The sequence below is a fragment of the Arvicanthis niloticus genome, chromosome 16, assembly GCF_011762505.2.
Source record: "Arvicanthis niloticus isolate mArvNil1 chromosome 16, mArvNil1.pat.X, whole genome shotgun sequence".
NCBI lineage: Eukaryota > Metazoa > Chordata > Mammalia > Rodentia > Muridae > Arvicanthis > Arvicanthis niloticus.
In genome coordinates this window covers 8,284,857-8,295,962 of record NC_047673.1, presented here as the reverse complement: position 1 = coordinate 8,295,962, position 11,106 = coordinate 8,284,857, and the positions used below count along the sequence as shown (strand labels likewise).

Below are 11,106 nucleotides of genomic sequence, written 5' to 3'. Positions count from 1 at the left end.
AATAGAGACATTCCCAGCCCTGCAAACCTCGTGAGTTCATGACAGTTCTGAAAACAACAACACAAGTCACCACTAGGGATGCTAAGAACTTACCTTTGTGAAAACTGGTGAACAGAGAGGGACAGCTGCTGAGAGAAACACTACAGTCCACAGGACAGAAGAGGAAGAACAGAAGCAGCCTTGCTTTACACCTGTGCAATGGAGCAGTTGCATGCAAAGGGTGCCCTAGGCCCTGCACCCATAGGAACAGTAGAGGATGCACTAGCAGTGCTTCTGAGAAATGGGCCAGACTGCAGGCAAGACACAGGACCTGTGCCAGGCCCAGAGCCTAGACGAGAGACAAGGCAAGAGTTAAGGCATGCTCAATCACAAAATAGGATGTAGCTGCCCTGAGGTAGGGAGCCACTGACCAGACATCTGGGACACACACACACACACACACACACACACACACACACACCCCTGCTCCATTGCCATGTTTACAGAGTGTTTACAGAGAAAGCGCCTTCTTAGGCCTCACATTGCATGGTGGGAAAAGCAGATAAAAGCTGGGCAAGAGTACCTTCTGCCAACATTCTGTGGCCAAGGACCTATTTGTCCTCAGTTAGGGAAGCAAGAGAGAGCATCCAGCAGCTCTTGCCTGCTAGGGTTCTATAGCAGTTCAGAGACTCCCACATTCTTTTCAGCACAAGCACATCTGAACCCAGTGACCACTCCCTCAAGATATGAAGGCCAAACACACAGTGTCAAACAAATGTAAATCTTTACTGTTGTCCCTCCTCCTCCTAGAACGCCACCCTCCTTCCTTCTATAACACCCCACAGTGTTGCGGATGCCAACTGCCCTTGAACTTACAGCCCCTCTGTTAGTTTATCCAAAGTTCAGAGACAGAAGCAAGAAGCCAAATCTGAGACCTCTTCAGTCAGGATTCAGCTCTTGATTTTGGAGCCCTGGCAGACAAATATAACCTCACATACACACACTCTGTCCAGGGTGGCCTAACGCCAGCCTTGCTGAGTCAGGATAGCACGTGGTAGGGCTGTCAGGTGGCCAAGGGCAGGCTGAGGTGCCCTCCTGAGACAGCCAGCAAGGGAGGCAGTACGAGGCACTGGATGTCACCATGATCCATCCTGTAGCCTCCCCGGCATGTGCCTGATATCAAAGCTACTGTGACAAACCCTGGTTGGTAACAGAGAAAAGCCAAGCACGGTGACTTCAGGAAATATGGAATTGATTTATTAGCATCTTTGCGAGTTGCCAATCCCACATGGTTACCCCGACCCAGTCCCTCGTGTCTTGCTGCTCTCCCATCTTGTAAGGACACTTCTCAGTAGTGCTAAAGTTATGAGCATCCGCTCATAGTGGAAGAGTTGGGTGAGCCTCTGGCTCAGCCTTCAGCCCACAGGCTGTCCCTTCCACTCTGTGAGAACCAGCTATTGGCCATAACTCCTTGCAGCAGGAAGAAGGGACAGGTGCCAGGTCTAGCTCAAACCACTACTATATCCAAGTTGCCTGTCACACTCCCTGATGATGAAGGCTGGCTGTTCAAGGACCGGGTTCCGTGCTGGGCAGGTTCCATGCTGGTCGGATCCGCTTCTACAGAGTCCGAAGGCATCATATCATTCCCATGTCCTTCATTTTATAAATTGTAGGAGTCAGGAGGTGACAGGGGACATTCTGTCTCTAAAGGACACCAGGCTACTGTAGCCACCTTTCTCTGTAGCATGCTCCATCCGGGGCGGAGGATAAGCAGGCTCAGAAGAGATGGACTCAGATTTTCCCTCAACCCTGCCTGGAAATGAGAGTCCCCTGTGTGCTCTGCGGAGTGATGACAGGGGAGGCTTACCCTAAGAATGTGACCAAATTAACTTGTCAAGCTAGATTTTGGACGCAGCCTTTTCCATGCCTGCCCTCAGCTTCCAATAGCAATTTTAACAGGAATCCCTGATTCTCCGTGAAGATCAAATGCAGACAGGGACCATCTGGGGAGAAGAGTGGTCCTTGATGGTATTTCCACGTATTAACTTCACCAAACACATCAGCACGTTTTGAAATTTGTATATCAAGAATTTGAAGTTGGGTTTGGAGAGATGGTTCCATAGTTAACAGTTCTTCCAGAAGACCTTATTCTGATTCTCAGCTCCCACGTTGGGCCTTTCGGCCAATTCCTGGGGTTCTGATGCCCTCTTCTGACCTCCACTGGCACCAAGCACACACATGATACACAGACAAATATGCAGAAGCAAAACAAACACCAATACACATAAAATAAACTTTAGAAACAGAATTTGTAGTTAAGGACTAAAACATGAAATAGTATCTTCATGTCGTGAATTAACAGTTCTTTCACAGAGGACACAGAACTCATCCAACATTATGAAAAGTTCCCCAGAAGTCTGTGTGACAGGGACAATGGCTTCTTGGGTAGTGACACCCTTGACTGGCTGGGAAGGCAGGCACAGCCCTGTCCCCAGCCCTGCCAGGATGTTTGTCTTCTGGCAGGTGCCCTGTTCACCTTGATACTTGTTATAACTACTTGCTAACTCTAAGTTACACATTAATCCACAGATCTTTTCCAGTAAAGACTCCTTTAATGTTTGCTCTCAAGAATAAATAAGCTAACAGGCCATGTTACATACATCCAATGTCACTGAAGGACAGGGATCCCTTTTGTGCCTGAGCCAGGTCTTATATTCCTTTTTTGAATCTGGAGAACAGCCATTCATCCCTTAAGTCGCCCTCTGCCGCCTTCATTATCCAGCAAGTTGATAATTCTCCCACGCCTGTTCATGCTGTGAGCTTGAGGGCCAAGTTAAGGATCATAAACCTGTACTTTTGTCTCTGAGAGGAAAAGCAGGCGAGCGTACAGCAATTCCAGGGCAGTAGCGCTCAGAGGATCATCCAGAACCATCCCAGCCACCCCCAGGAAACCCAGAGATGGATCTCATCTTTGAAGCAAGCAAGGTGAGGACCAATACCTCTGAGTCTTCCCTAGCTTTGCCAGCCCAAGACTAGCCCAAACCCTCACAGCAGGGTCCTTTGAGATGTAATTAAAGTGAACTCCTACCCAGGTAAAATGAGCACTGGTCCCATAGAATGCTGCTTTAGGAGGAGGAGAGACAGGCGCAGACTCACCTGGAGAGGGCGCATACAAAAAGAGGCAGAGGCCAAGTGTAAAACCAGGAAGGCAGAGGTGCATGGATGGATGAGGATGGAGAGACAGACAGGACCTCCTGGGAGATGTGGGTTTTCTTGCCTTTAGGCTTCAGGGCTACAGAACGGACAGAGCAAATTTGTACTGTTTGAATATCCCTACTAGGTGGGTCGCTTGACTATTCCAGGGCATTGGCATACCCAGAGCCTGTGTCCTCAAGGGTATAGGTCTAGCTAGCAGAGCAGAGCAGTCCTTGGGCAGCCTACAGTTGACTGCCCATTCTATAAGGAAAAAAAAAAAAAAAAAAAAAAAAAAAAAACCCACTGTCACACCAAAGTAGCTGTGTCAGTTCCAAAGATGTGTAGAGTTGCTGTAAATACCTTGGATATTCTCCAAATAGTATCTGTAGACCTCTTCCGGTTCTGTGTGGATCCAGGTTCCTTTTTCTAAACCAACAGATGCAAAGCTCATCACTTTAACATGAGACGTCAGCAAACCACAGCCTCTACCAGGAGATGTCCACTACAGTCGACTGCTTTCCTTACGGCTGCTGGGAACGCTTTCCCCGGCATTCATAACCCACGGCTTGATCCCTGTGGGCACTGGCTTTACTGGGCAGCATGGCTTAGTCACTGCAGGCTCAGTTCAAGCCAGGATGGCCTCCAGCTGGCCATGAAGGGCATTTCAGACTCAGCACAGCACCACACAGTGCCTGTGCTGACCACCCCGAGTCCTTCCCCAGAGGACAGATGACATGACAAACACATGGTTATGGGCAGAGAAGACCAAAGCCTGACCACATGGCCTGTGGATGCCCCTTTCTTCCAGATCACAAGGGCAGAGCTGAGCACAGCTTCCAGCCTCCCTTTCCCCGGTCAGAGGGAGATCTCTGGGCCAGAGCTTGGATGTATTCTTTGTAATCCTGTCCTGTACTCCTGTTATGCAAACTGTAGATAAAAGGCTGGCTTTTAGGCCATTGGGTTATTCAAGGACATCTTTACCTGAGCTCCTGTCCAACGGGCCCACAAGTGACCTTGATCAGCAGGTTAGAGCTCAGTAGTCTTACTCCATAATGGTTTCACAAAAAAGCCTCCAAATCTCACCATGGGAGTGATGCAGCACACCTGGTCTTCTCCACAAGCGATCTCCTTTCCTACATGGTGAGTCTTCAAAGACCTCTGAGATCCACTGCAGCAGGAGAGTGGTGCAGTTTCTACCAGGTGCAGTCTGTACCAGGTGCAGTCTCCACCAGGTGCAGTCTCCACCAGGTGCAGTCTCCACCAGGTGCACTCTCCACCAGGTGCACTCTCCACCAGGTGCAGTCTCCACCAGGTGCAGTCTCCACCAGGTGCAGTCTCCACCAGGTGCAGTCTCCACCGGGTGCAGTCTCCACCAGGTGCACTCTCCACCAGGTGCACTCTCCACCAGGTGCAGTCTCTACCATCTCTAGCTCTCCATCATTGCTAGGCCTCTTCAGCCCAAGACCAGACACACTACCTGAGCCCTAGAGAGCCTTGGGCATCCCCTTTGAGTCTCTGTGGGATACTCGGGGCTTAGGCCCTCTGCTTCTATTGTGATTAACATGCTCTCATTTCTATCAACATCTCTTTCTGCAGGAAACAAAGCTTACTCTCAAAGCTGCCTGGGTCTTTTTAAATCATGCTCATTAGAATGAAATACTTGGTCATTATACAAAGCATGTGAAATGTCATAAAAGTCCAGTTTCTTCTCCCTGGTAATGTGAGGGCAGGAGGTCTTATTAGGCTTGTGACATAAAAGTCTGGGAGTCAGAACTCTACTCCCCAAAGGACCAGCTGGGACAATATACCCCTTGCTCATGGAGCCACACACGAAGCTCCTTCCATAGTCATAGGGGCTACTTTTCCTGTACTGGGCCCCTGCCTAGAGGGCAAGTAGTAGCAGTCTGAACTCCCCCTTGCTCTCAGAAAGCTGCAATCAATGTTTCTGTGTTGGAGGTACAGCCTTGAGTAAGTCTCTCAGGCAGCTCTGGGCAGGCTCGCCTGACTTTGAGGAACTTCAACAGGGTGGGCCACACATCCGGAGCGATCAGATGTGTTCTGTGTCTCACCTAGACTGAGTCCCTGCCTGCCACTATCCATCCATCTGCCTTTGACTAAGGGTCTGCCTTCTACTCTGCCTTGGCCCCAGCCAATCTGTGTTTGGATTATGTTCCTCTGCTGGGACCACCAAAGGCACAATTATTTTCATAAATCTCCCCCAGTCACCTCTGGCCTCTATTTACAATATTTTGTGAAGTGGCCAATGCAAGAGGACACCATTTATTACGCCCACATCTGTTGACCACACTCTTCCAAACTCTGCAGAAAAGGAGAGAGACCCTGGCTTCTGTTCTTCACACATTTGCTTCATCCTTGACCAGGGCTCCAGGGTCCACCCTCCTCCAACCAGCTGGGCCAGCCCTTCCTGAGACACGGAGCTCCTGGGGTTCCTGCTTTCTTAGTGTGCTTGGACCCCTGATGCAAATGAGCACAGACCACATGGCTCAACTGTTACTTCTCCTGGTGCTTAGGCCTGGAAGTCCAAGATGAAAAAAGTCAGGAGATCGGGTCTGGAGGCTTCCTAGAACATCTGGTCTGGGTTAAGAGGCTACCTGGTTTAGAGCAGGAAGTGTTGGTATGTCCTCATGTGATGGGGGAAAAGTTTCAAGTTTCCTGTCTCCTCTTCTATGCCATTGATCCCATTAGGGACATAACTTACCCTGACCTGGCCCTGGTGGCCCCACCGATTGTGGCCACCAACAGTTTGAGTAAGAATTGATTATAAGCATTTATTTGAAGAACACACCTATTCATTGCATAGAACTATTTTTGTGCTATGCAATAAGGGCATTTTCCTGGGCTGACCAGTACCTGGTTATCATAGACCCTCCCCCAACAGAGAGCTGCCAGTCCTTTTCCAGCCTGGAGGCAGTCTAAAGTTGGGTTGTAACTGCACTGATGGTGAAGAATCCTAGCTGCAGCAGGACCGAGGAGTGGGCATAATGTCTCTCATTTCTATACATCATGGAGTTCATATTTGCCAGCTCCTCTAATTATCAGACTGCACCCTAAGCAAGGATGTCATACACCTTTCTTCACATAGGGAAAAAGGCTTTCAAAAGTCTAAACAGATAACGGTAGGAAAGATAGATAGGACACCCCCAACTCTGTCTCGGTCTTCATGTTGTCAAGCATACACCGCGTTATAGCCTAATCATTGCTTGCACACAAGAAGACAAAGGGAAGTGGGAGATCCCTACCCACTGGGGATAAGCCCTGTGAAGTGGAAGTTTCTGGTTGTGTCACATGATGCAGACTCGTGTGGTGTTTTGCTGAGGCGAGACCCATGGGAGGACATATGGTGTTTGGAGAGAGTATAAATAGGACTCAGTGGACGGTGACACAGTGACAGGATGCTTCCACAGTTAGCTTTGCAATGCTTTCTTGGTTTCTCATCTTTGATCTTCACTGCTTCACTGAGAGAAGCATGGCAGAGAACTCCTGGCATCCCAACTGATTCAGGTCGCTCCCACTACCTCGTGTTGATTCAGCAGAGGACTGGCAGTTTCTGCTGGATCGTGCCACCCACCGCTGCTGATTTGTGTTTGGTATCCTGACATGACTGAACTGGGCTGCTGGTGTCCTGACAGAGATTGGAATTTTCCCAAGGAACTACTTCCAAACAGGTCCACACCCCCAGTCCTATTTACCGTCTTTTCTCCCCTACCTTCCGATGGTGGGCTAGAAGTGGGGTTGAAGCATTGGAGAACCCTTATTAAAAGTAGGTTTTAAACAAATCTAAGACTACAGCCCTGTGGCTCTGCTTTGCACCTTAAGAGATCTACTGGTCAGGGGCCTGCACAGCTGACTCAGCAGTTAAGAGGACTGGCTGCTCTTTCTGAGAACCCAGGTCCAATTCCCAATACCCACATGGTGGTTTATAACTGTCTGTAATTCCAGTTCCGAAAGATCTAATGCTCTCTTCTGGCTTCCCTGGGCACCAGACATGCATGTGATACAGAGATACACATGCAGACAAAAACACCCATACACATAAAAATAAAATGAAGTTATTTTTTAAAACTACTTTTAAAATCTACTGGTTAGTAAAACACTAAATTAATTTTTATAGTAGGATGAGAACCTGGCTGGGAAATGTTTTTCATTAAAACATGACTGGGGGGCTGGAGAGATGGCTCAGAGGTTAAATGTACTGACTGCTCTCCCAGAGGTCCTGGGTTTAATTCCCAGAAACCACATGATGGCTCACAACCATGTGTAATGGGATCTGACACCCTCTTCTGGTGTGTCTGAAGACAGTGTACTTCCATAAATAAATATTTAAAAACCACATGACTGGGGATTTTTTGCCTCTAGACAAGACACAATATTAGGGTCTAGGGCTGCCTTGAAGTAATTAACAATAGACAGTCATAGGAAAAATGACGGTTCAAATCCCTCATGGCATCTCACAGGCATCTTTAACTCCAGCTTCTAGATGTCTCAGTAGCTAGCATACATGGGCACCAAGCACACAAGCAGTATACAGACACGCATACAGGCAAAATATTCACTTTCATAAAAATTAATTTTTAAAGTGAATATTTTGCTGTATGCGTGTCTGTATCTGCTTGTTGCTTGAGCCCATGTATGCCTAGCTACTGAGACATCTAGAAGCTGAGTTAAAGATTCCTGGGAGATGCCATGAGGGATTTGACCGTCTTTTTTCCTATGACTGTCTATTGTTAATTACTTCAGGCAGCCCTAGACCCTAATTATTGTGTCTGTCTAGAGGCAAAAATCCCAGTCATGTGGGTTTTTTAAATATTTATTTATGGAAGTACACTGTCTTCAGACACACCAGAAGAGGGTGTCAGATCCCTTACACATGGTTGTGAGCCATCATGTGGTTTCTGGGAATTAAACCCAGGACCTCTGGGAGAGCAGTCAGTACATTTAACCTCTGAGCCATCTCTCCAGCCCCCCAGTCATGTTTTAATGAAAAACATTTCCCAGCCAGGTTCTCATCCTACTATAAAAATTAATTTAGTGTTTTACTAACCAGTAATTTTAAAGTAGTTTTAAAAAATAACTTCATTTTATTTTTATGTGTATGGGTGTTTTTGTCTGCATGTGTATCTCTGTATCACATGCATTCTGGTGCCCAGGGAAAGCCAGAGAGAGCATTAGATCTTTCGGAACTGGATTACAGACAGTTTATAAACCACCATGTGGGTATTGGGAATTGGACCTGGGTTCTCAGAAAGAGCAGCCAGTCCTCTTAACTGCTGAGTCAGCTTGCAAGGCCCCTGACCAGTAGATCTCTTAAGGTGCAAAGCAGAGCCACAGGGCTGTAGTCTTTAGTTTGTTTAAAACCTACTTTTAATAAGGGTTCTCCAATGCTTTCAACCCCACTTCTAGCCACCATCGGAAGTAGGGAGAAAAGACGGTAAATAGGACTGGGGGTGTGGACCTGTTTGGAAGTAGTTCCTTGGGAAAATTCCAATCTCTGTCAGGACAACCGCAGCCCAGTTCAGTCATGTCAGGATACCAAACACAAATCAGCAGCGGTGGGGTGCACGATCCAAGCGAAACTGCCAGTCCTCTGCTGATCAACACGAGGTAGTGGGAGCGACCTGAATCAGTTGGGATGCCAGGATTCTCTGCCATGCTTCTCTCAGTGAAGCAGTGAGATCAAAGATGAGAAACCAAGAAGCATTGCAAAGCTAACTGTGGAAGCATCCTGTCACTGTGTCACCGTCCACTGAGTCCTATTTATACTCTCTCCAAACACCATATGTCCCTCCCATTGGGTCTCGCCTCAGCAAAACACCACACGAGTCTGCATCATGTGACACAACCAAAACTTCACTTCACAGGGCTTATCCCCAGTGGGTAGGGATCTCCCACTTCCCTTTGTCTTCTTGTGTGCAAGCAATGATTAGGCTATAACGCGGTTATGCTTGACAACATGAAGACCGAGACAGAGTTGGGGGTGTCCTATCTATCTTTCCTACCGTTATCTGTTTAGACTTTTGAAAGCCTTTTTTCCCTATGTGAAGAAAGGTGTATGACATCCTTGCTTAGGGTGCAGTCTGATAATTAGAGGAGCTGGCAAATATGAACTCCATGATGTATATAAATAAGAGACATTATGCCCACTCCTCGGTCCTGCTGCAGCTAGGATTCTTCACCATCAGTGCAGTTACACCAACTTTAGACTGCCTCCAGGCTGGAAAAGGACTGGCAGCTCTCTGTTGGGGAGGGTCTATGATAAAACCAGGTACTGGTCAGCCAGGAAAATGCCCTTATTGCATAGCACCAAAATAGTTCTATGCAATGAATAGGTGTGTTCTTCAAATAATGCTTATAATCAATTCTACTCCAACTGTTGGTGGCCACAATCGGTGGGGCCACCAGGGCCAGGTCAGGGTAGTTATGTCCCTAATGGGATCAATGGCATAGAAGAGGAGACAGGAACTTGAACTTTCCCCCATCACATGAGGACATACCAACACTTCCTGCTCTAAACCAGGTAGCCTCTTAACCAGACCAGATTTCTAGGAAGCCTCCAGACCCGTCTCCTGACTTTTTTCATCTTGGACTTCCAGGCCTAAGCACCAGGATAAGTAACAGTTGAGCCATGTGGTCTGTGCTCATTTGCATCAGGGGTCCAAGCACACTAAGAAAGCAGGAACCCCAGGAGCTCCGTGTCTCAGGAAGGGCTGGCCCAGCTGGTTGGAGGAGGGTGGAACCCTGGAGCCCTGGTCAAGGATGAAGCAAATGTGTGAAGACAGAAGCCAGGGTCTCTCTCCTTTTCTGCAGAGTTTGGAAGAGTGTGGTCAACAGATGTGGGCGTAATAATGGTGTCCTCTTGCATTGGCCACTTCACAAAATATTGTAATAGAGCCAGAGGTGACTGGGGAGATTTATGAAAATAATTGTGCCTTTGGTGGTCCCAGCAAGGAACATAATCCAAACACAGATTGGCTGGGGCCAAGGCAGAGTAGAAGGCAGACCCTTAGTCAAAGGCAGATGGATGGATAGTGCAGGCAGGACTCAGTCTAGGTGAACACAGAACACATCTGATCGCTCCGGATGTGTGGGCCCACCCTGTTGAAGTTCCTCAAAGTCAGGCGAGCCTGCCCAGAGCTGCCTGAGAGACTTACTCAAGGCTGTACCTCCAACACAGAAACATTGATTGCAGCTTTCTGAGAGCAAGGGGGATTCAGACTGCTACTACTTGCCCTCTAGGCAGGGGCCCAGTACAGAAAAGTAGCCCCTATGACTATGGAAGGAGCTTCGTGTGTGGCTCCATGAGCAAGGGGTATATGTCCCGCTGGTCCTTTGGGGAGTAAGTTCTGACTCCAGACTTTTATTTCACAAGCCTAATAAGACTCCTGCCCTACATTACCAGGGAGAAGAAACTGGACTTTTATGACATTTCACATGCTTTGTATAATGACCAAGTATTTCATTCTAATGAGCATGATTTAAAAAAGACCCAGGCAGCTTTGAGAGTAAGCTTTGTTTCCTGCAGAAAGAGATGTTGATAGAAAGGAGAGCATGTTATCACATAGAAAGCAGTGCCTAAGCCCCGAGTATCCCACAGAGACTCAAAGGGGATGCCCAAGGCTCTCTAGGCTCAGGTATGTGGTCTGGTCTTGGCTGAAGAGGCCTAGCAATGATGGAGAGCTAGAGATGGTAGAGATGCACCTGGTGGAGAGTGCACCTGGTGGAGAGTGCACCTGGTGGAGACTGCAACCCGGTGGAGACTGCACCTGGTGACACTGCACCTGGTGGAGACTGCACCTGGTTGGAGACTGCACCTGGTGGAGAGTGCACCTGGTGGAGAGTGCACCTGGTGGAGACTGCACCTGGTGGAGACTGCACCACTGGTGGAGACTGCACCTGGTACAGACTGCACCTGGT

At 48.1% G+C, this 11,106-nt stretch overlaps 1 long non-coding RNA gene across 1 annotated transcript; it reads right to left on the bottom strand.

Moving 5' to 3' along the window:
- Positions 1-2,062: 2,062 nt before the first annotated feature.
- On the bottom strand, positions 2,063-3,690 carry LOC143434646 (uncharacterized). Its single transcript, XR_013104284.1, has 3 exons — positions 3,535-3,690; positions 3,136-3,271; positions 2,063-2,199 (listed from the first exon to the last, which is right to left on the bottom strand). It is a non-coding gene; the product is annotated as an uncharacterized LOC143434646 (long non-coding RNA).
- Between the last annotated feature and the right edge of the window lie 7,416 nt (positions 3,691-11,106).